At 38.6% G+C, this 23,691-nt stretch overlaps 1 protein-coding gene and 1 non-coding gene across 2 annotated transcripts in view; one reads left to right on the top strand and one right to left on the bottom strand.

Moving 5' to 3' along the window:
• SHROOM4 (shroom family member 4) overlaps nucleotides 1-23,691 on the bottom strand; it is a 261,858-nt gene that overhangs the window by 68,073 nt on the left and 170,094 nt on the right. The gene's annotated exons all lie outside the window — the stretch shown is intronic.
• On the top strand, nucleotides 1,406-1,509 carry LOC138931245 (U6 spliceosomal RNA). The gene has a single exon (XR_011446492.1). It is a non-coding gene; the product is annotated as a U6 spliceosomal RNA (small nuclear RNA).

Below are 23,691 nucleotides of genomic sequence, written 5' to 3'. Positions count from 1 at the left end.
ATGTATAGAACAGTCTTTTGGACTCTGTGGGAGAGGGCGAGGGTGGGATGATTTGCGAGAATGGCATTGAAACATGTATAATATTATATAAGAAACAAATTGCCAGTCTAGGTTCGATGCAGGATACAGGATGCTTGGGGCTGGTGTATGGGATGACCCAGAGAGATGGTATGGGGAGGGAGGTGGGAGGGGGTTCAGGATGGGGAACACGTGTACACCCATGGTGGATTCATGTTGATGTATGGCAAGACCAATACAATATTGTAAAGTAAAATAAAGTAAAAAAACAATCATGTAATAAAAACATTATTTAGCAAGTTTTCTTATTTTTTTTGCTGAAAATGCTATAAAATTGGTGTCTAAAACCAAACAGTCAAGGAGGAAACAAAGGAGAAAGCACAGCTAGTTGAATCAAGGAAGACTTTGCAGAGCCTCTAAGTTTGAAAACTCAGGATAATTTCAACAGGAGGAGACTGGAGAAGAGGTCATGCGAGGTGTTTTGTAAAAACAAGAGTGGGAAGAGCAGGAATATACTGAAGGAGGAACATAGAGTTTTTCTAAGGCATACAGGAAATAAAATTAGAATGATGCAACAACATGGCGAGCCTCAAGTGTTTATCCTAACACTTTACCAACAGGCAAGACAGAGGCTTTGGAGGTTCCAGAATAGGAGGAAAGAGATGGTAAAAACAGTATGTTAGGAAGGTTATTCTCATAGCCACATGTAGGATGAATTATGTGGATAAATACTGGAAGTATAGTGAAGTGAGTAGGCTAGTGCCATAGACTTAATAAAAGGTAGAACTAGACAGGTGACAGTGAGAGTGGAGCAGAATGAAAGGATGTGAGAAAGGACATAAGAGACAGAATCAAGAAACTTGGATTTCTAATTAAATATGGAGGAAAGCGAAGTTAAGATGACCATGAAACAGCTAGTGGTATCACTATCTACGTTGGGAAGTTGAGAACCAGAGACATGAGTTTGACTTTAGATATGAGCATATTTGATATGCTGTCTAATGTAGATAGTCATGCCCCACAAGCAGCCTGATATCTGGGCTGTAGTGCTAGAAAGACGTTAGGGTAGAGTATGGATGCATGGTCATTATCCACAGAGAGGGGGCAGCCAAGTGCATGTGACTGCCCACAGTATATGCCTGCAAAGGAAATAGAGTGGATGACATATCTCTACAGAACAGCTAAAGAGGAAGAAGAGCTAATCAGAAAGACAAAACAATAAAATGTAATTTTCAGTGATATTGGCAATATATTTTTAAAAACTGTCAGCAAAGTTTCAGGGAAAGAAGCATTCTTATAAGCTGCTGGATGGGAATGGATTGGGTATACATTTGCCTCAAGGAAATTTGCCATATATTATCAAGAGACATAAAAATGTTCCTACTGTGTTTGCTTTACCTGACATATACTAAAATCAGAACAATATAGAGAAGGTCAGCATGGCTGTCCCACAAGGATGAAATGCAAATTTGTGAAGCACTGCGTATTTTTTTCTAGAATTAGAGAGTGGTGGTGGCTATACAACGTTGTAAATATACTAAAACCCACTTAATTCCACACTTGAAAATAATTAATTTTATGGTTGGTGGATTATATTTGTTTTTAAAAATGTTTGATGTATGAGGCAGGGCACCCAAAGCTGGAGTTCTGTGACAACCTAGAGGGATGGAGTGGGGAGGGTGGTATGAGGAGGTTCAGGAAGGAGAAGACATGTATATGCCTATGGCTGAGTCATACTGATGTATGGCAAAAACCATCACAACACTGCAAAATAATTATCCTTCAATTAAAATAGATAAATAAAAATTTTAAAATGTTCCTACCCTTTAATCTAATCTTTCCATCCCAAGGATTCTATCCTAAGAGAGCAATTAGAACTAAACATATTTATTTATGTACATGAAGTATCAACAGCCACAGCATTATTTATAATATAAAATTAGGAATATCCTAACTGTTCAAATAGGAAAAGGAGTACGTCAAAGCTGTATATTGTCATCCTGCTTATTTAACTTATATGCAGAGTACATTATGAGAAACGCTGGGCTGGAAGAAGCACAAGCTGGAATCAAGATTGCCGGGAGAAATATCAATAACCTCAGATATGCAGATGACACCACCCTTATGGCAGAAAGTGAAGAGGAACCAAAAAGCCTCTTGATGAAAGTGAAAGAGGAGAGTGAAAAAGTTGGCTTAAAGCTCAACATTCAGAAAATGAAGATCATGGCATCTGGTCCCATCACTTCATGGAAAATAGATGGGGAAACAGTGCAAACAGTGTCAGACTTTATTTTTTTTTGGACTCCAAAATCACTGCAGATGGTGACTGCAGCCATGAAATTAAAAGACACTTACTCCTTGGAAGGAAAGTTATGACCAACCTAGATAACATTTTCAAAAGCAGAGACGTTACTTTGCCAACAAAGGTCTGTCTAGTCAAGGCTATGGTTTTTCCAGTGGTCATGTATGGATCTGAGAGTTGGGCTGTGAAGAAAGCTGAGCGCCGAAGAATTGCTGCTTTTCAACTGCGGTGTTGGAGAAGACTCTTGAGAGTCCCTTGGACTGCAAGGAGTTCCAACCAGTCCATCCTAAAGGAGATCAGTCCTGGGTGCTCACTGGAAGGACTGATGCTAAAGCTGAAACTCCAATACTTTGGCCACCTCATGCAAAGAATTGACTCATTGGAAAAGACTCTGATGCTGGGAGGGATTGGGGGCAGGAGGAGAAGGGGACAACAGAGGATGAGATGGCTGGATGGCATCACTGACTCGATGGACATGAGTTTGAGTGAACTCTGGGAGTTGGTGATGGACAGGTAGGCCTGGCATGCTGCGATTCATGGGGTTGCAAAGTGTTGGACACGACTGAGCGACTGAACTGAACTGAACTGTTCAAAATTTTGGAAGTTAGGTGAAGTACTGTGTATTTACATGAAGGAATAATAGTCTACCATAGTTGTGTTGTTCTTTAGTTGCTCAGTCGTGTCTGACTCTTTGTGACCCCATCAACTGTAGCCCACCAGGCTCCTCTGTCCATGGGATTCTCCAGGAAAGAATATTGGAATGGGTTGCCATTTCCTTCTCCAGGGGATCTTCCCAACCCAGGGACAGAACCTGCATCTCCTGCATTGCAGCCAGATTCTTTTCTTCTTTGTTAATATGAGAAACATTTTTATAGTCCTTCCAGTCCATTCTGAAGGAGATCAACCCCAGGATTTCTTTGGAAGGAATGATGCTAAAGCTGAAACTCCAGTACTTTGGCCACCTCATGCGAAGAGTTGACTCATTGGAGAAGTCTCTGATGCTGGGAGGGATTGGGGGCAGGAGGAGAAGGGGACGACAGAGGATGAGATGGCTGGATGGCATCACTGACTTGATGGACGTGAGTCTGAGTGAACTCTGGGAGTTGGTGATGGACAGGGAGGCCTGGCGTGCTGTGATTCATGGGGTCGCAAAGAGTCGGACACAACTGAGCGACTGAATTGAACTGAACTGAGTACATGATTGAACTTTTTATTTCAAACACTTATCCAGTATAGAACTGTATAAAGTGAAATATTTAAATGCACTTCTGTTTCCCTAAATTTTTTTACATAAATAAGACATTACTATTCATTCAATAAATATTTATAGGCTGCCGACCATATTCCAAACATTCTTTTAGAATGTCTTTGTTCATGTACAAAACAAAAGTTTTTTTGAGGACTTCTGTATATTGCATATCTCTGTTTCTATTTCTCTATATCAGTGTCTCTAAGTCCATTTATATCTCTGTCTCCATGTCTGTTCCTATCAGTGCATATCTTTTTTTTAAGTTAATTTATTTTAATTGGAGGATAATTATTTTACAATATTGGGATGGTTTTTGCCATATATCAACATGAATCAGCCACAGGTGCACATGTGTCCCTCCATCCTGAAACATCGCTCCTCCACCACCACCTCCCTCCCCACTCCATCCCTCTGGGTTGTCCCAGAGCACCGACTCTGAGTGCCCCTGCTTCACGCATCAAACTTGCACTGGCCATCTATTTTACATATGGTAATATACATGTTAAAATGCTATTCTCTCAAATCATCACACCCACACTTTCTCCCACAGAGTTCAAAAGCCTGTTCTTTACATCTGTGTCTCTTTTGCTGCCTTGCATATAGGGTTGTCATTACCGTTTTTCTAAATTCTATAAATATTTGTTAATATTCAGTATTGATGTTTCTCTGTCTGACTTACTTCAATCTGTATAATAGGCTCCAGTTTCATCCAAATCATTAGAACTGACTCAAATGCTTTCCTTTTCATAGCTGAGTAACATTCCATTGTTTATATGTACCACAACTTCCTTATCCATTCATTTGCTGATGGACATCTAGGTTGCTTTCATGTCCTAGCTATTGTAAGCAGTGTTTCAATGAACATTGGGGTACATGTGTCTCTTTCAATTCTGGTTTCCTCACTGTGTATGCCCAGAAGTGGGACTGCTGGGTTGTATGGCAGTTCTATTTCCAGTTTTTTAAAGGAATCTCCACATGATTCTCCATAGTGGCTGCACCAGTATGCATTCCCACCAACAGTGTAAGAGGGTTCCCTTTTCTCCACACCCTCTCCAGCATTTATTGTTTGTAGACATTTTGATGGTGGCCATTCTGACCTGTGCGAAATGATACCTCATTTTGGTTTTGATTTATATTTCTCTAATAATGAGTGATGTTGAGCATCTTTTCATGTGTTTATTAGCCATCTGTATGTCTGCATAGGAGAAATGTCTGTTTAGTTCTTTTGCCTACTTTTTGATTGGGTTGTTTGTTTTTCTGGTATTGAGCTGCATGAGTTGCTTGTATTTTTGGAGATTAATTCTTTGTCAGTTATTTTGCTTGCTATTGTTTTCTCCCATTCTGAAGGCTGCCGTTTCACCTTGCTTATAGCTTCCTTCATTGTGCAAAAGTTTTTCAGTTTAATTAGGTACCATTTGTTTATTTTCATTTCTGTTACTCTGGGAAGTGGGTCATAGAGGATCTTGCTGTGATTTATGTCAGAGAGTGTTCTGCCTATGTTTGCCTCTAAGAGTTTTATAGTTTCTGGCCTTACATTTAGATCTTTAATCCATTTTGAGTTTATTTTTGTGTAGTATACTCATTTTCACTATATTGATTTTTCCAATCCATGAATATGGTATATTTCTCCATCTATTTGTGTCATCTTTGATTCCTTTCATTAGTGTCTTATAGTTTTCTATCTATAGTTCCTTTGTTTCTTTAGGTAAATTTATTCCTAAGTATTTTATTCTTTTCATTGCAATGGTGAATGGGATTGTTTCCCCAGGACAAGATGGCTTCAGAGGTGAATTCTACCAAAAATTTAGAGAAGAGCCATACCTATCCCACTCAAACTCTTCCAGAAAAGTGCAGAGGAAGGAAAACTCCCAAACTCATTCTATGAGGCCACCATGACCCTCATACCAAAACCAGACAAAGATGGCACACAAAAAGAAATTGACAGGCCAATATCACTGATGAACATAGATGCAAAAATCCTTAACAAAATTCTAGCAAACAGAATCCAACAACATATTTAAAAGATCATACATCATGACCAAGTGGGCTTTATTCCAGGGATGCAAGGATTCTTCAATATTTACAAGTCAATCAATGTGATATACCATATTAATAAACTGAAAGATTAAAAACATATGATTTTCACAATAGATGCAGACAAAGCCTTAGACAAAATTCAACACCCATTTATGATAAAAACTCTCCAGGAAGCAGGCATAGAAGGAACATACTTCAACATAATAGCTATAAATGACAAACCCACAGCAAACATTATCCATAGTGGTGAAAAATTGAAAGCATTTCCTATAAAATCAGGAACAAGACAAGTGTGCCCACTCTCACCACTACTATTTAACATAGTTTTGGAAGTCCTAGACACAGGAATCAGAGAAGAAAAAGAAATAAAAGGAATCTAGATTGGAAAAGAAGAAGCAAAACTCTCACTGTTTGCAGATGACATGTTCCTCTACATATTAAACCCTAAAGATAACACCAGAAAATTATTAGAGCTAATCAATGAATGTAGAGTTCCAAAGAATAGCAAGGAGGGATGAGAAACCCTTCCTCAGTGATCAATGCAAAGAAATAGAGGAAAATAATAGGATGGGAAAGACTAGAGATCTCTTCAAGAAAATTAGAGATACCAAGGGAACATTTCATGCAAAGATGGGTACAATAAAGGACAGAAACAGTACGGCTCTAACAGAAGCAGAAGAAATTAAGAAAAGGTGGCTAGACTACGCAGAAGAATTATACAAAGAAGATTTTAATGACCTAGATAACCACAATGTTGTGATCACTCACCTAGAGCCAGACATCCTGGAGTGCGAAGTCAAGCATGCCTTAGGAAGCATTACTATGAACAAAGCTAGTGGAGGTGATAGAATTCCAGCTGAGATATTTCAAATACTAAAAGATGATGCTGTGAAAGTGCTTCACTCAATATGCCAGCAAATTTGGAAAACTCAGCAGCGGCCACAGGACTGGAAAAATGTCAGTTCTCATTCCAATCCCAAAGAAAGGCAATGCAAAAGAATGGTCAAACTACTACACAATCATACTCATCTCACACACTAGCAAAGTAATGCTGAAAATTCTCCAAACCAGGCTTCAACAGTATGTGAACAAAGAACTTCCAGATGTTCAGGCTGGATTTAGAAAAGGCAGAGGAACCAGAGATCAAATTGCCAACATCTGCTGGATCATTGAAAAAGCAAGAGAGTTCCAGAAAAACACCTATTTCTGCTTTACTGACCACACCAAAGCCTTTGACTCTGGATCACAACAAACTGGAAAATTCTTAAAGAGATGAGAATACCAGACCACCTTATATGTCTCCTGAGAAATCTGTATGCAGGTCAAGAAGCAACAGAACCGACATGGAACGAGAGACTGGTTCCAAATTAAGAAAAGAGTATGTCAAGGCTGTATATTGTCACCTTGCTTATTTAACTTATATGTAGAGTACATCATGCCAAATGCTGTATTGGATGAAGCACAAGCTGGAATCAAGATTACTGGGAGAAATATAAATAACCTTAGATATGCAGATGATACCACCCTTATGGAAGAAAGTGAAGAGGAACTGAAGAGCCTCTTGATGAAAGTGAAAGAGGTGAGTGAGAAAGCTAGCTTAAAACTCAATATTCAAAAAACCAAGAACATGGCATCCGGTCCCATCACTTCATGGAAAATAGATTTGGAAACAATGGAAACAAGTGACAGACTTTAATTTGGGGGGGGCTCCAAAAGCAATGCAGATGGTGACTGCAGCCATGAAATTAAAAGATGCTTGTTCCTGGGAAGAAAAGCTCTGATAAACCTAGACAGCATATTAAAAAGCAGAGAAATTACTTTGCCGACAAAGGTCTGTCTAGTCGAAGCTATGGTTTTTCCAGTAATCACGTATGGATGTGAAAGTTGGACCATAAAGAAGGCTGAGCACCAAAAAATTGATGCTTTTGAACTGTGGTGTTGGAAAAGACTCTTGAAAGTCCCTTGGACTGCAGTCAATCCTAAAGGAAATCAGTCCTGAATACTCATTGGAAGGACTGATATTGAAGCTGAAGCCCCAGTACTTTGGCCCACCTAATGTGAAGCACTGACTGATTGGAAAAGAGCCTGATGCTGGGAAAGACTGAAGGCAGAAGGAGAAGGGGACAACAGAGGATGAGATGGTTGGATGGCATCACCGACTCAAAGGACATGAGTTTGAGCAAGTTCTGGGAGTTGGTGATGGACAGTGAGGCTTGGCGTGCTGCAGTCCATGGGGTTGCAAAGAGTCAGACACAACTGAGCAACTGAACTGATTTAATGAATATAGTAAGGTTGTTGGATATACACAGATATCCCTTGCATTCCTATACACTAACAATTGAAAAACAGAGAAATTAAGGCAGGCAGATTCTATACTGCTGAGCCACCAGGGAAGCCCATAGTCTGCTATTACAAAAGAGAAAAAACAGTATACAAATCTGTATGTTGTATCAGCCCAACTCAAAAAACAAATAACCATATGCATATATTCATGTACAAGCATACACATATTAAAAGCCGGTATGGGCATGTCCCTGGTGGTCCAGTGCTAAGATTCTGAGCTCCCAATGCACAGGGCCTGGGTTTGATCCCTGGTAGAAGAACTAGATCCCTCATGCCACCATCAGGAGTTCACATGCTACAACAAAGATCCATCGCAGCCAAATAAATAAATAAATAAAAATTTTTAAAAAGCTAGATGAAAATTACTAATATCTTACCATTAAGTATCTCTGTGTGTCAGAATTAAGGGATATTTTCATTCTTTATAATTTTAGAAAATTTCAAAATTGTGTACATAACATGTGTATTACTTTTAAATGAGAAAAAATTCCCAAAGAAAAAGGACTCCCTCATACACAGACATATTATTTATCCTGGCAACTGTCTAATACAGCTGTCTGACACATTCTTAAGTTAGGAATTTGCAATTATGATGTCACTTAACTCTTTCAAACATCTGGATTTTGCCCTTAGGGAAATCAGCTCAGAGCCCACCAACCTAGCAAGATGGTTTCCCCAACAAATATTTTCCTGTTTGGAAGTAGATTCCTCTGCTTATTCTACTAACTAAAAAAAAAAAAAATTATACCTGACATTTTTTTACCCCAATATCAGCACTAGTTACTGTTCTCTGCTGTGAGATGTGGCCAGAACTGGAAGAACAGGAGCAAGTTGAGAAGAGGCCAGTCAGAAGGAAAAGGAGATCAAGTCAAAGTCAGCATCAAGGCCACACTCATTGGGTTAAAATCATTTTACTACTTAGGACCTTCTTGACTTTGGTTTCTTTCTAGGTGCCTGATGAACTTGATAGGAAAAAGTCTGGTAGAGAGGTGACAAAGCACAGGAAAAGATGATGGGGGTGGCAGCAAGTACTATTTGTGAAGCCATAACTGTTAATATTTATAGTTCCCAGAGAACTTTCATGGACACCAGTCCATTTAATTCTTACAACAATCTTATAAACTCCATGTTAGAAAAGAAGAACCTCCATGTCAGGTTCAGAGGTAAAATCATACAAGGCTTGAATCCAAATTATTTGCTTCCAAATTCCTGTTTTTTTCCTAAACAATAGTTCTCAAAGTTTGTCTCATATAGCAGCATCAGCATCACCTGGGAAATTGAAGGAAATAAAATTCTGGGGCCCCACTCCAAACTTTTTGAACTAGAAACTCTGTGAGTGGAGCCCAGCCATCTGAATTTTAACAAGCCCTCCAAGTGATTCTGATTCGTGCTCAAGTTTGAGACCCATCACTCTAAAAAAAATGCTACCATACATTTGAAACAGATTTTCAAACGGCTTCTTTAAAATACTGGCTGCTGCTGCTTTTACTTATGTGGGGTCTTGTCTTCTAAGGCAGCCTGGGAGCCTCCCTTCAACTGCCAGCGGCAGTTGTACACATAGCCAGTGGCTATGTACACAATAGAGGGTATCTGCTTGAACAGAAGTCGGGCTCCGGGGGCAGGAACATTCTACTTCATGGTGAGGCACATCCCAGAACCAAAAGGGCCGTTCCCACATCGCAACTTCCATTGTTGAGTGGAGACATGAGCTGGCAAGCAGCTGCCATATATCCATCTCCTCTGCTGAAGTTTCTCTTAATAAAGCTTTCACATGGTTTTACAATGCTCTGCATGAGCCTCTGGGAAATTCCCTGATCTGACGTATTTATGTTTACAAACCTCTAGTTCATCAGGTTTTTCATCTCTTTGTATTTCGGTTTTTTTTTTTTTTAATGGATTTGGAAGCAACAACTGAGAAAAAATATACAGCAATTGAAACAAAATTATTTTCCTTCTGGGGAACCTGGACACCCAATTTCCTCACTGCAGGTAACTGTTCATTCTTTCTCTCTCTCACATACACACAAAGTCATGCACATTCCTCCCCCATGAGATGGAGAACAAACAAATCAGTTACTCCTTGGAAAACTGGATTTGACATATATTGGATTTTAACTTTTGTCAAGGTGATTTTCGTCAAATTGAAACAAAACTCATACATAGATATGGATTTAATTTGAAAATGCTGAAGCAGAAAGACAAAAACAAGGACTGAGAATTATAAAATTTTCAAGATGCTAGGAGTGAACAGAATTGGTTGTATTTCCCCTTCTATAAGGCACTTGCATTGAATTCATTCATTATTTATTCATCGATTCATTCATTCATTATTGAGAGCCAAGAGAGCACCATTCAAGGTGCTGGGGACAAACCAATTAATAAAACACACAAAACAGTCTCCATGGAACTCAACTCTATAAATATAGAGTATGACAGGTAGTGATAAGTGCTATGAAGATAGAGAAAGCAGGGTAAGGGATAAACTGGCAGGTCTCTCTATATGAAGGCCAATTCTATTTTAGAGTGTGTGGTCAGGGAAGGCTTCTGAGGTGATACTTGAACAACAAAAGTATTAATAAACAAAGTCACAGAAGGAGCCAACCAAATACTGAGGGAAAATGTTCTAGGCAGAGGCATCAGCCAGAGAAGTGGTCCTGAGACAGGATCAGCTTGTCATGGTCCAAAAATAGCATGAAAGCCTGTGTGGTTGGAGCAGAATAAACAAGACAAAGAGAGGTAGGAAATAAGGTTGGGGAAGGAGCCAGAGGCCAGGTTAATGGGTTATTGTAAGGATTTGGGGTTTAATGGTAAGAGTGATAGAAATAAATCCTGTGTCTATTATGTGTTTGTGCATGTGTACATGCGAAGTCACTTCAGTGTGTCCGACTCTTTGTGACTCTATGGACCATAGCCCACCAGGCTCCTCTGTCCATGGGATTCTCCAGGCAAGAATACTGGAGGGAGTTGCTATGCCCTCCTCCAGGGGATCTTCAGGAGTCTAAAAGGGCTTCACAGGTGGTACTAGTGGTAAAGAACTTACCTGCCAATGCAGGAGATGTAAGAGATGTGGGTTTGATCCCTGGGTTGGGAAAATCCCCTGAAGGAGGGCATTGCAACCCACTCCAGTATTCTTGCCTGGAGAATCCCATGGACAGAGGAGCCTGGGAAGCTACAGTCCATAGTGTCACACAAAGTCGGACATGACTGAAGCAATTTAGCATACACACACAAGGAATCTAAAAAGTCTGTACTATGATCCTTGCCCTCAAGAAGCTTTCAATCTGTCATCCATTTGGGGAAATAAGCCAGAAGTACAGGAGACTTGAAAAGGGATAGGGGTTCTTGCTGACTCATATATACTTGTTCCTAATACTAACGAGCTAGTTTTAGTAGAAAACAGCTCCAGAAGAGAAAAAAGCTTGCCTTCTATGCCAATTTGAGAAGATTCTTTCACCTCACATTTTAGGCTTTTTTATCTCAAAAGCACTTACAGTGTTTACTATGTATTACAAATATTAAAACAGTTAATACTCATAACTATCCTACAAAGCAGGTGCTACTATTGTCATCTCCATTATTCAGAGAGGAAAATCAGAGGCCTGGAGAGATAGAGTAACTTGCCCAAGATCACAGATCTACAAAGTCACAGAGATGGTATTCAAACTCAGGCAGCCTGGCTCGAGTCCATATTCTTAACCACTATTCTAATCTGCCTTGCCTGAAGAGAAGGATCAGAAGTGGGGGGGGGGCATGATGAATCTAAAATTGAGAATAAAAGGGAAAGTCTCCCAGATGTCCTAGGTGAACCAGAAGAATTCTGGGGCCTATGACAAACATGGGGAGAAGACTGAACTAGTTGAGGGGAAGAGCTAGAGAAGCAGCTCTTTCCTATGGGAAACTGAGAGGTCATGGGACTTTTGGGTATCCTGACCTGCCTATCACAGAATACATAATGTCTAACAGCCTACAGGGTCTTCCTGGTGGCTCAATGGTAAAGAATCTGCCTACCAATGCAGGAGACACAGGTTGGATCCCTGAGTCAGGAAGATCCCCTGGAGAAGGAAATGCCAACCTACTCCGGTATTCTTGCCTGGGAAATCCCATGGACAGAGAAACCTGGTGGGCTACAGTCCATAGAGTCGCAAAGAGTTGAATATGACTTAGTGATTAAACAACAACAACAAGAGCCTGCAACCAGAGAAACCTACATAAAGGAGGTCAAGCATGAGGTCTGGTCCTGAAGGAAGAGTAGGAAGTGACCAAGATGAAAAGTACTTCTATAAGAGTAGCTTGTAAAAATCAAGGAAATTTGAGAAAAACATAGTGTTCTGAAGGTAGAGTGTATGAGGAGGGGTGGTAGGAGGTAAATCTAGAGAGGCAGGCTGAACAGGACACAGAAGATCCAGGTTGCCATGCTAATGAATTTGGACTTTCCCCACAGGCACTGGGAGCCAGTGAAAACCTCTAAGCATGATAATGGCAGAGTCAGATTTGTATTTTGGAAAGATGCATCTGCTAGCATTTTTTTTTAGGGAGAAAGAAGCAGGTAGACCAGTTAGGAAATGAATGTTATAGTCCAACATGATCCATGATTCAGGGATAGAATGGTAAGGCAGATTTGAGACTTGTCTGAGAATGGTCTAGGAGGTAAAACCAATAAATCTTGGTTCTCCGTTGGACAAATATGAGAGATAAAGGAAGGGGTCCAGAGTGTGTGCAGATATTTCACTTCAGTAAATGACTGAGTCTGTCACCAAGAAGAGTAGGGAGGGAAATTAGTCCAGTTTTGGACAAGTTAAGTTTTAAGTTTTCATATTTTTAAAGATAGAGTACCCAAGGAACTACGGACAGAGGTTCATAATATTGTACAGGAGGGAGTGATCAAAATCATCTCCAAGAAGAAGAAATGGAAAAGGGCAAAATGGTTGTCTGGGGAGGCCTTACAAATAACAGAAAAGAAGAGAAATGAAAGCCAAGGGAGAAAAGGAAAGAAATATCCATCTGAATGTAGAGTTCCAAAGAACAGCAAGGAGAGATAAGAATGTCTTCTTAAGTGATCAGTGCAAAGAAATAGAGGAGAACAATAGAATGGGAAACACTATACATCTCTTCAAGAAAATTAGAGATACCAAGGGAACATTTCATGCAAAGATGGGCTCAATAAAGGACAGAAACGGTAGGAACCAAGCAAGAGATATTAAGAAGAGGTGGCTAGAGTACATAGGAGAACTATATAAAAAAAGATCTTCATGACACAGATAACCAGGATGGTGTGATCACTCACCTAGAGCCAGACTTACTGGAGTGTGAAGTCAAGTGGGCCTTAGGAAGCATCACCACAAACAAAGGTAGTGGAGGTGATGGAATTCCAGCTGAGCTATTTAAAATCCTAAAACATGATGTTGTGAAAGTGCTGCTTTCAACATGCCAGCAAATTTGGAAAACTCAGCAGTGGCCACAGGACTGGAAAAGGTCAGTTTTCGTTCTAATCCCAAAGGAAGGCAATGCCACAGAATGTTTAAACTACCACACAATTGCACTCATCTCACATGTTAGCAAAGTAATGCTGAAAATTCTCCAAGCTAGGGTTCAACAGTACGTGAATTGAGAACTTCCAGATATTCAAGCTGGATTTAGAAAAGGCAGAGGAACCAGAGATCAAACTGTCAACATCTGCTGGATCGGAGAAAAAGCAAGAGAATTTCAGAAAAACATCTACTTCTGCTTCATTGAGTATGCTAAAGCCTTTGACTGTGTAGATCACAACAAACTGCAGAATATTGCTCAAGAGATGGTAATACCAGACCACCTTACCTGCCTCCTGAGAAATCTGTATGCAGGTCAAGAAGCAACAGTTAGAACTGGACATAGAACAACAGACTGGTTCCAAACTGGGAAAGGAGTATGTCAAGGCTGTATATTGTCACCTTGTTTATTTAACTTTTATGCAGAGTACATCATGAGAAATGCTGGACTGGATGAAGCACAAGCTGGAATCAAGATTACTGGGAGAAATATCAATAACCTCAAATATGCAGATGGCACCACCCTTATGGAAGAAAGTGAAGAGGAACAAAAACCTCTCTTGATAAAAGTGAAAGAGGAGAATGAAAAAGCTAGCTTAAAACTCAACATTCAAAAAACCAAGATCATGGCATACAGTCCCTTCACTTCATGGCAAATAGATGGGGAAACAATGGAAACAGTGAGAGACTTTATTTTCTTGGGCTCCAAAAGCACCTACAGATGCTGACTGCAGCCATGAAATTAAAAGATGCTTGCTCCTTGGAAGAAAAGCTCTGACAAACCTAGATAGCATATTCAAAAGCAGAGACATTACTTTGCTGACAAAAGTACATCCAGTGATAACTATGGTTTTTCAGTAGTCATATATGGATGTGAGAGTTGAACCATAAAAAAAGCTGAGTGCCAAAGAACGGATGCTTTTGAACTGTGGTGTTGGAGAATACTCTTCAGAATCCCTTGGACAGCAAGGAGATCAAACCAGTCAATCCTAAAGGAAATCAGTCCTGAATATTCATTGGAAGAACTGATGCTGAAGCTGAAGCTCCAATACTTTGGCCACTTGATGCGAAGAACTGACTCATTGGAATAGACCCTGATGCTGGGAAAGATTGAAGTTAGGAGGAGAAGGGGATGATAGAGGATGAGATGGTTGGAAGGCACCACTGACTAGATGGACATGAGTTTGAGCAAGCTCGGGGAACTGGTGTTGGACAGGGAAGCCTTGCATGCTGCAGTCCATGGGGTCACAAAGAGTCGGACACAATTGAGCAACTGAACTGAACTAAAAGCAGTATTTGTGAAAGGTAAACCACTCAAACAGTATAAAGGCATATACAATGAAAAATGAGTTCCCCATACTCTGGGGGAAACCATCATTAACAGTTTCTTGTTTATCCCTAGGCATAGTATGACATAGTTTTAAGAACATAAGCTCTGGAATGAGACTGTCTAGATTTGAATCTGCCACTGCTACTGTGTACCCTTGGACTAGTTATTCAACAGCTCTGCCTCACTTACATTATCTGTAAAATAGCTATTATAATAACAGGACATATAAGAAAAGCATACTAGAGTACTGTTCAAGATCTTGCTGTTTGTGTTTAACAATATATGTAAAAGATAATTTTGTATCTGCATGTAGTTTTTCACAAATTTTTAATAACCACTTACTATTGTACTTGTGTGAATTTTCATACTTTATTTAACCTTTATTCAATTAATGAGCATTAAGTTTGTTTCTAATTTTTTTAATGTTGCAATGAATGTTTTTGAACAACTCTTCACACACACATATATGATTATATCTGTTAGATGAATTCCTGTAAGTGGAGCTCTGGTTCAGAGCATATGAATGTTTAATTGTGATAAAGTCTCCTGAAATCCAAAGAAGTTATGCTAATTTGCTTTTCCACCAACAATGTTTTAGAGCAGTGCTTTTCAAACTTTCATGTGCAAACAAATCACTTAGGGATCTCATTAAAATGCAGATTCTGATTTAGTAGGTCTGGGATAGGGCTGAATTTGTAACAAGCTCTCAGTTTATGCAGATACTGCTGGTCCAAGGATCACACTTTGAGTAGCAAGGTATGTATTAAGGTGTAAGAGTACATATTTCTCTACATGCTTGTCAAAAAATATGTATTACATGTTCTGATTTTTGCCATTCTGATCAGTGAAAGTTGTATTGGTGTTAAGGTGAGAATTATTGATTAAATTAACCTATATTTCTTTAATTATGAGTGTTGTCGAGTATCTATTTATTTTTATAAGCCAATATTCTTTTTCCCTGGACTGGTTGTTTAGTTTCTTTTTTTCCTATTTTTAAAATAATGGTTTGTTGATATTTTTCTAAGTGATTCTCGGTCTCAAGAGCTCTTTATATATACAGGGAACCAGCCATTTCTCATATCAGATACAAATCCTTCTCAGATTTTTGTCTTTGGATTCCACTTATGTATTTTTGTGATACTGTAAATTTTAACTTTCATGCAGTCAAATTTAACAATGTCCTCCTTTATGGCTTCCTTTGTGTCTTGCTTAGAAAGACCTTCAATATTTACTAATAAAATCATACATTAAAAAACATACACTAAACTATGCTTTTGGATCAATTACTAGACTCAATTATGGTCCATTGATCTGTCTATTCATGTGCTAGTACCAAACTGTTTTAATTACTGTAACTTTATAATATGTTTCAACAGGACTGGTCCCTTTCTCCCTTATTACTCTTCCTTTTCAGACTTTTCTTGACTACTCTTACAGATCATATATATATTATATTTATATTTCCATATGTACTCTAGATGGGCTTCCCAGGTGGCGCTATTGCTAAAGAACCCGCCTGCCAACGCAAGAGACATAAGAGATGCAGATTCAGTCCCTGGATTGGGAAGATTCACTGGAGGAGGGCATGACAACCCACTCCAGTACTGCTGCTGGGAGACTCTCATGGACAGAGGAGCCTGGCAGGCTGTGGTCCATAGGGTAGCAAAGAGTTGGACATGACTGAAGCGACTTAGCACATATACTTTAGAATAAGCCTGGCCATGTTGGATTATGATGTGTTTGGGAGACATCTTGGTGGCAAATTGTAACATGCTGTTGAAAATGGTAATCTAGTGTCTAGGAGTATGATCTTCTCTGGATACAAAAATCTGAGGGTCATCAGTGATATCTGAAGCCCCTCAAAAAAGGTTCATAGAATGAGAAAGAGGGTCTGAAGCAGAACTCTAGGTTAGTGGTTCTCAAAGTTCAGTCTTCAGACCAGCACTACCTGAGAATTTCTTAGACCCTGACTGGATCAGAAACTTGGGTGGGGGAGGGGAGCAATATGTTCCTTAACAAACCTTCCAGAGGATTCTAATGCACACTCAAGTTTGAAGACTACTCTTCTAGGGTATACCTATAGTCAAGTGAGAAACTAAGAAAAGAGAGCTGAAAATAAGTAGTAGGAAGAAAACCAGGAGAAAGACATATTTCATAATCAAAGAAAAGAAATTTTCAGAAAAAAGTTAAATAGGGTCATTATTTATTAAGCAACTATTTTTAAAAGGCTTAAGGTAAATATCATTATTCTCATCTTACAAATGAGAAAATTTTGGTTAAGTAATTTACAAAAGGTCAGCCAGCTGATTTGTGATTTGACACTGGTGCTATTAAATACCAATGACTATGTGCCTTCCATTGTACTCCTTCTGCTACTGAAAAATTGCTGACTGGAAAAGAAGAAAAGATGCTCCTTGAGTTTTTTATTCAATCTGGAGGACACTAATTCATCTTGGTCCTATAGATAAGACTGTCATGTAGTGGAAGAAGCCAGACTACAGTGAGAAAATGCGAAGAAGAAGATGGGGACAAAGTGTAATGATACTTTTCAACTGCCTAAGAAGCTTGGCTGTGAAGGAAAAGAGACTGGTAATTGCAAGAGGACAAAAATTAAGGAGACAGAGCTGATGTTTTTTTAAGATGAAGTGACCACCAGAAGATATCTGTGTAACTGAGATTAGTTTAGATTATGAGTAACATTCTATGGGTCTAGAACAATCACTGGTCTTTATCTGAACCCCCAAACCACAGCAGTTCTACCTATACTCTACAATTGCCAATTGAATGTTTACATCTCCCATCAATCCCCTCAAATTAAAGACAAAAGAAAAACAAACATTGACATCAAGCCTAGCTCTTCCTAATTTATCTTTCTGTTGTGTCTTAAATCCCTAAAGATCTGACTAACTCAAGCCTTGTAACCATTGTTTCCTTCTCTTCTTTGGCTTTTATATTGAATTAGTCTCCACATCCTAGCTTTGAAATATATCCCCTATTAATTCATCCTGTCCATTCCTACTGTCACAACTTTATATAAGCAATCATGTCACATGGCCTCCCTACCAGTTTCCCACAGATGCCAATTCTTATTCACCTATGCACAATCCTGCAATGACTCCTCATGGCCTACTAGATAAACTTTGCTTTTCTGGGCCTTCTATTAGATGGTTCGAATTCACCTCTCACTGATCCCCTTTATAAATCTTAATCTGGGTGGGCTCACTTAATATTTCTCAAACCTACATACACATTTCTCTCCATCTTCTCTTTGTGCCTTACCACATTCTGTTTAGGAATTGAGCCAACCTCCCCTTCTTTTGTTCAAGTTCCTTGTGATGTTCTTCTTCCAATTTTTACAACCACTTGCTGCTGGTATCACTCATTTTGACAATCACCTACCTCCTTTCTCAACCATTTTACCTATATATGTTTTTCCCTCCACTAGAGTTCATGGCTAGAACACACTCCTGCTGTGAGCCCCACTACACTATTTAACATATTGCTTATTGCTGTTCAGTCGCTAAGCTGTGTCCAACTCTTTGCGACCCCATGGACTGCAGCATATCAGGTTTCCCTGTTCTTCACTAACACCCAGAGTTTGCTCAAACTCATGTCCATGGAGTCAATGATGCCATCCAACCATCTCATCCTCTGCTGTCCCCTTCTCCTCCTGCCCTCAATCTTTCTCAGCATCAGGGTCTTTTCCAAAGAGTCAGCTCTTCACATCAGGAGGCCAAAGTATTGGAGCTTCAGCATCAGTCCTTCCAATGAATATTCAGGGTTGATTTCCTTTAGGATTGACTGGTTTGATCTCCTTGCTGTCTGTATATGCTAGGCACACAAACTCAAAAACATTTATTAAATCAATGAAATTGTATTATGATAACTTGGTAATTAAAGAGATACTTGGTGAATAAATGTTTAGAAAATGTCTTTCTTTTTCACTTTCAAATGTCATATTAAAAACAGTGTACATTCACTAGTTAGGTACCCAGTATCAAGTACTAATGTAAGTATATTGTCATGAAGTACTTATTTAATAATTCTCATGGATTCCTGTCAGGCAGGAATTACTTCCCTGAATTATCCATAAATACAAGACTATGAGATGGTTGAAGACTTGTCCAGTATTTCTACTGTGTACTCAGAGCCTGCAATGAAAACCCCCAAGTCCATTGCTCCATCCTCTATAACACAGGTTAATTTGTTTACCAATACAGTATTGTAAAGTAAAATAAAGTAAAAATAAAAATTAAAAAAATAAAATAAAAAAGATGTTGGCATTTAAAAAAAACAAACCAATACAATATTGTAAAGTAAAATAAAGTAAAAATAAAAAAATTTTTTTTAAAAAAAGAAAGCTACTATATACAGCATGGCTAAACAACAAGATCCCATTATACAGAACAGGGAGCTATAGTCAACACCCTACGATAAACCATACTGGAAAAGAATATGAAAAAGAATATATATATATATACATATATATATATATATATATATATATATGTATAACTGAGTGACTTGCTTTCAAAAAGAAAATTTGATTTACAATGTTGTAAATCAACTACACTTCAATAAAATTTAAAAAAATAAATAAACAGGCTTCTATGTTTCTTAGTTGAATTATAAACATGGTTTTTCTATAGTCTTGATGTAAGAATAGCTTCTAACAAGATAGGTAAATAATGAATATATTTATATCTCAACTTTAGTGTCTAATAACAGTTACTATGAATAATGACAGAAAGTATCTGTGTGTCCACAAAGTAAACTTGTGCCATAACACAAAGAGAGATGAGATGCAGCAGGGTGCTATAATAACATTCATAATTATGCATTTTATGTTCCAAAAATGAATTGTTTGACAGCAAAGGAAAATGGCAATCAATAGTAAGAATTATGGCAAAAGCAATAAGGTTAATCAACATATAATTGACTCTCAAATATGCACATTTTAGCTGTTTTCTTTTACTGTGTTTATGATTTATTATTTAGAAACATTATAAACTAATCTACTAGAATATATTTCCCTATTAAAGACACCCAAAATGAAAGCACATTCATATCAAGTGAATTAATTTTTTATGACACATAGATATATCAAGGGAAATATATATTAAGAGAGGCTTTTGTTCCACAAATGCAATAACCTACACATAATGAGGTGTCAACTTCTTCAGAGAAATTTGTCTAACACACACATACACATACACATAGGCACTTTGGAAAGAGTTTAAACTTATTGGGAGAAAAAGACTAAATTAAAAACTCTTTTTTCAATATCTCCTAATGCATGCTTTATTAAACATAGCACAACCCAAAGAAACAGGAGGAATACAGAATACAAATGACAACATTTTCCCACTGACTGAGACTGACCCAGCTTTAGTTGAGAAAGGAAGATGTCTTCACCCAGCAGATGGCTATTGAATTCCTTAATTAAGATGCCAAAACCCATCAGTCCAGCTGCAAACAGACCCACACCTAGAACCTTAACTCTCACCCTATCCATGAGCTGATTAACTCAGATTATTCTGTCAAGATGAGCAAGCATTCCAGGTCAAGGCAAAGCTAAGGTCTGGGTGACTATCTCTCAGAGAAACTCACACTTTCTTTTGCTCTGAGCTCTACTGAGGTGCAAGCTTACTGCTGAAGATAATACTAACAAGGTGAGGCAAGTGAGAAAGCATGCACAGCCTATGGATTTTTAATGTCATACAAGGATTTCTTGAAGATCTCAACTAAAATATTCAATTTAAAGCTTCTGAAAATGTTACAGAGACAGAAGTAAAATAGGTAGGTAGGTAGGAACCAAATGAGGTATTATAGAGAGGAAATTATTATTTCAATACTGACACATATAAACGGAATTTAGAAAGATGGTAATGATGACCCTGGATGCGAGACAGCAAAAGAGACACAGATGTATAGAACGGACTTTTGGACTCTGAGGGAGAGGGAGAGGGTGGGATGATTTGGGAGAATGGCATTGAAACATGTATACTATCATGTAAGAAACGAAGTGCCAGTCTATGTTCGATACAGGATACAGGATGCTTGGGGCTGGTGCACGGGGGATGATCCAGAGAGATGATATGGGGTGGGAGGTGGGAGGGGGATTCAGGATTGGGAGCTTGTATACACCCGTGGTGGATTCATGTCAATGTATGGCAAAACCAATACAGTACTGTAAAGTAAAATAAAGTAAAAATAAAATTAAAAAAAATAAAGAAAAAGTAAAAAAAAAATTAAAAAATAAAAAATGAGAGAGCTGCCTTCAGATTTTTGAAAAAAAAAAATACTATGGAGTTAGATGGACCTGACTATGAGATAATGGACATTCCAGTTACTTCATTTCTTTGTACCTTTGTCTCCTCACCTGTTATATGGGGATATGTTCATCCCTATACCTCATAATAGAGCTATGATGATTAAATAACATGATGCATTTGAGAGCTCCAAGCACCTGATTTACAAGCATCTGATCTGTAGTAAGTGCTGGGATAGGAGGACAGAACTGATATTTATAGTATGTCTATTAAATCTGAAAGTAATCATAGTTCTGACTGTATCTCTTCAAACTTAGGTGGGAAAACACCTTCGAAAAACTCTTCAGCATGAATCCAAATTCTTGTGGAGAACTCAGTTCATCCCTTACTGGCCTGAACATTTTCAAACGAACTACTTGGTAGAAAATGGATACATCGCTATCTCAGTGAGTTGTAGAACTATGATAGATTCCCCATGATTGGAATTCATAGCAATGTGAATACAGGAAAAAAAGATGAATTCTGGAGTCACACACAGAGATCGGATTCAAGTCCTGGCTCTGGTACTTATTGGCTATATGGCTTCAGACAACTGACATGTCCATTTTGAGCCTTGGTTTTCTCAAGTAATATACAGTTCATACAACTTAGGTGAGAATTCAATAGATGTTACAGTGCCATTACTAACTAAATTCTCATGATCACATGAAGTCTCAGCCAAGCAAGTCACTCAGATCCTGGGATGTAATACACAGACAATACAGAGCTACCTTCCCTGTTCAGTTATGGCAAACCAATGGCTATGGCAATGTTTAATGTGATGAGCATCAGGGAGGAAAGAAGAAATTCTTTTTACTGTGGCATGGAAAGAGGCTTCTAGCAATTCTTCCAGTTCTGAGAGATTCATCAAAATTGTGATCCTGAATCACATGTAAGAGATCAACTATACTTTCCATCACTTCATGAGTGCCCTCTTCCACTTACCCTTTTTTTGTGGCCTCTTAGTTCCCTGACCAGGGATCAAACCCAGGCCCCCTGCAGTGGAAGCATGGAGTCCTAACCACTGGACCATCAGGGAATTCTCTCTACTTAAACTTTTATTTATTAAACCTCAAGGTTCTCTCAAGAAGTACAGAGTAGCAAAGAATCACAGACACACACATAAAGAGAGAGAGAGAGAGAATGAAGCATATCACAAGAAAACATTTTCCTAATTTCATACAAAATTCATGTACCAAGACTAGTTTTAAATTTTTGTTTCAAATGTCCCATTCTGTTGGAAGGGACATGGGTATACTTTAAGAAATCTATTTCTGAAGTGCAAAGACATACAAACTCAGGTAAGTAACTTTCACTGTATGTAAATTTAAATCACACAAATTTTATGACTGAGAGAAAGAGGAGGGCAGGTAATGTTCTGCTCTTTCCCTTAGGGAAAAAAAAAAATACCCTGTATAACTCCTCAAAGACTATTCAAAGGCATACATTAACTTTATACTTAACAAAATTGAAGGATATTCTGCACCATCATCACAGAAAAAGAAGGAAGAATATATCTTTGCATTAGAAGCCAGAGACATAATCATTTTTAGCTGAACAAGGATGCCAGAACAGCAAACCAATGCTTTCCCTTTGATTAGCTGGAAAGCAATCAATGTACTCTTGCTAGATTGGAGCTTTCATTCAAAATAGAAACTGGCCTGAAGTCCAGAGCTGGCAGTTCAGGGACAAATCTCCAGAAGAGATCTTGACACTTGCAATAAGATCCAGGATTGGCATACTCATCAAGATCCAAGTTTAAGACTGAGGCTTGAAGAAGCTATTAAATAATAAGGGCTGGTGAAAAATAATGACTGCCTTCAGGATTCATGTTTCTTTCATCAGCTAAAACAAACACCTTTGTTGCTGAAGGTTTGCTTAGTTTAGCTATTTTTAAAAAGACATTGGACTTTTATATGTATAACATTCACTTTGCTGTACACCTGAAACTAACAAAACATTGTAAATCAACTATAATCCAATAAAACTTTTTTAAAAAGAAAGAAAATACAAAAGATTGTTTTTTGGTATAGATTCACAGCAAAAATAAGAAGGTACAGAGATTTCCCATACACCTCTTGCCCCTGTTGCTGCTGCTAAGTCACTTCAGTCGTGTCCAACTCTGTGCGACCACATGAATGGCAGCCCACCAGGCTACCCCGTCCCTGGGACTCTCCAGGCAAGAACACTGGAGTGGGTTGCCATTTCCTTCTCCAGTGCATCAAAGTGAAAAGTGAAAGTGAAGTCGCTCAGTCATGTCCAACCCTCAGCGACCCCATGGACTGCAGCCTTCCAAGCTCCTCCATCCATGGGATTTTCCAGGCAAGAGTACTGGAGTGGGGTGCCATTGCCTTCTCCTACACATGCGTAATCTTCCTCATTATCTATATTCTTCCCCAAAATGGTACATTTGTTACAAGTGATAAACCTACCTTGATACAATATAATCACCCGAAGTCTATAGTTTACATTAGGGCTCACTCTTGGTGTTGTACATTCTATGGGTCTGGATAAATGCATAATTACACTGTTTATAATATTAGAGAATCATCAGAACAGTTTCACTGCCCTGAAAT

This window comes from Ovis canadensis, chromosome X (genome assembly GCF_042477335.2).
Source record: "Ovis canadensis isolate MfBH-ARS-UI-01 breed Bighorn chromosome X, ARS-UI_OviCan_v2, whole genome shotgun sequence".
Taxonomy (NCBI): domain Eukaryota; kingdom Metazoa; phylum Chordata; class Mammalia; order Artiodactyla; family Bovidae; genus Ovis; species Ovis canadensis.
The sequence above is the reverse complement of the archived record's forward strand: the minus strand, read 5'-3'. Positions and strand labels throughout refer to the sequence as shown.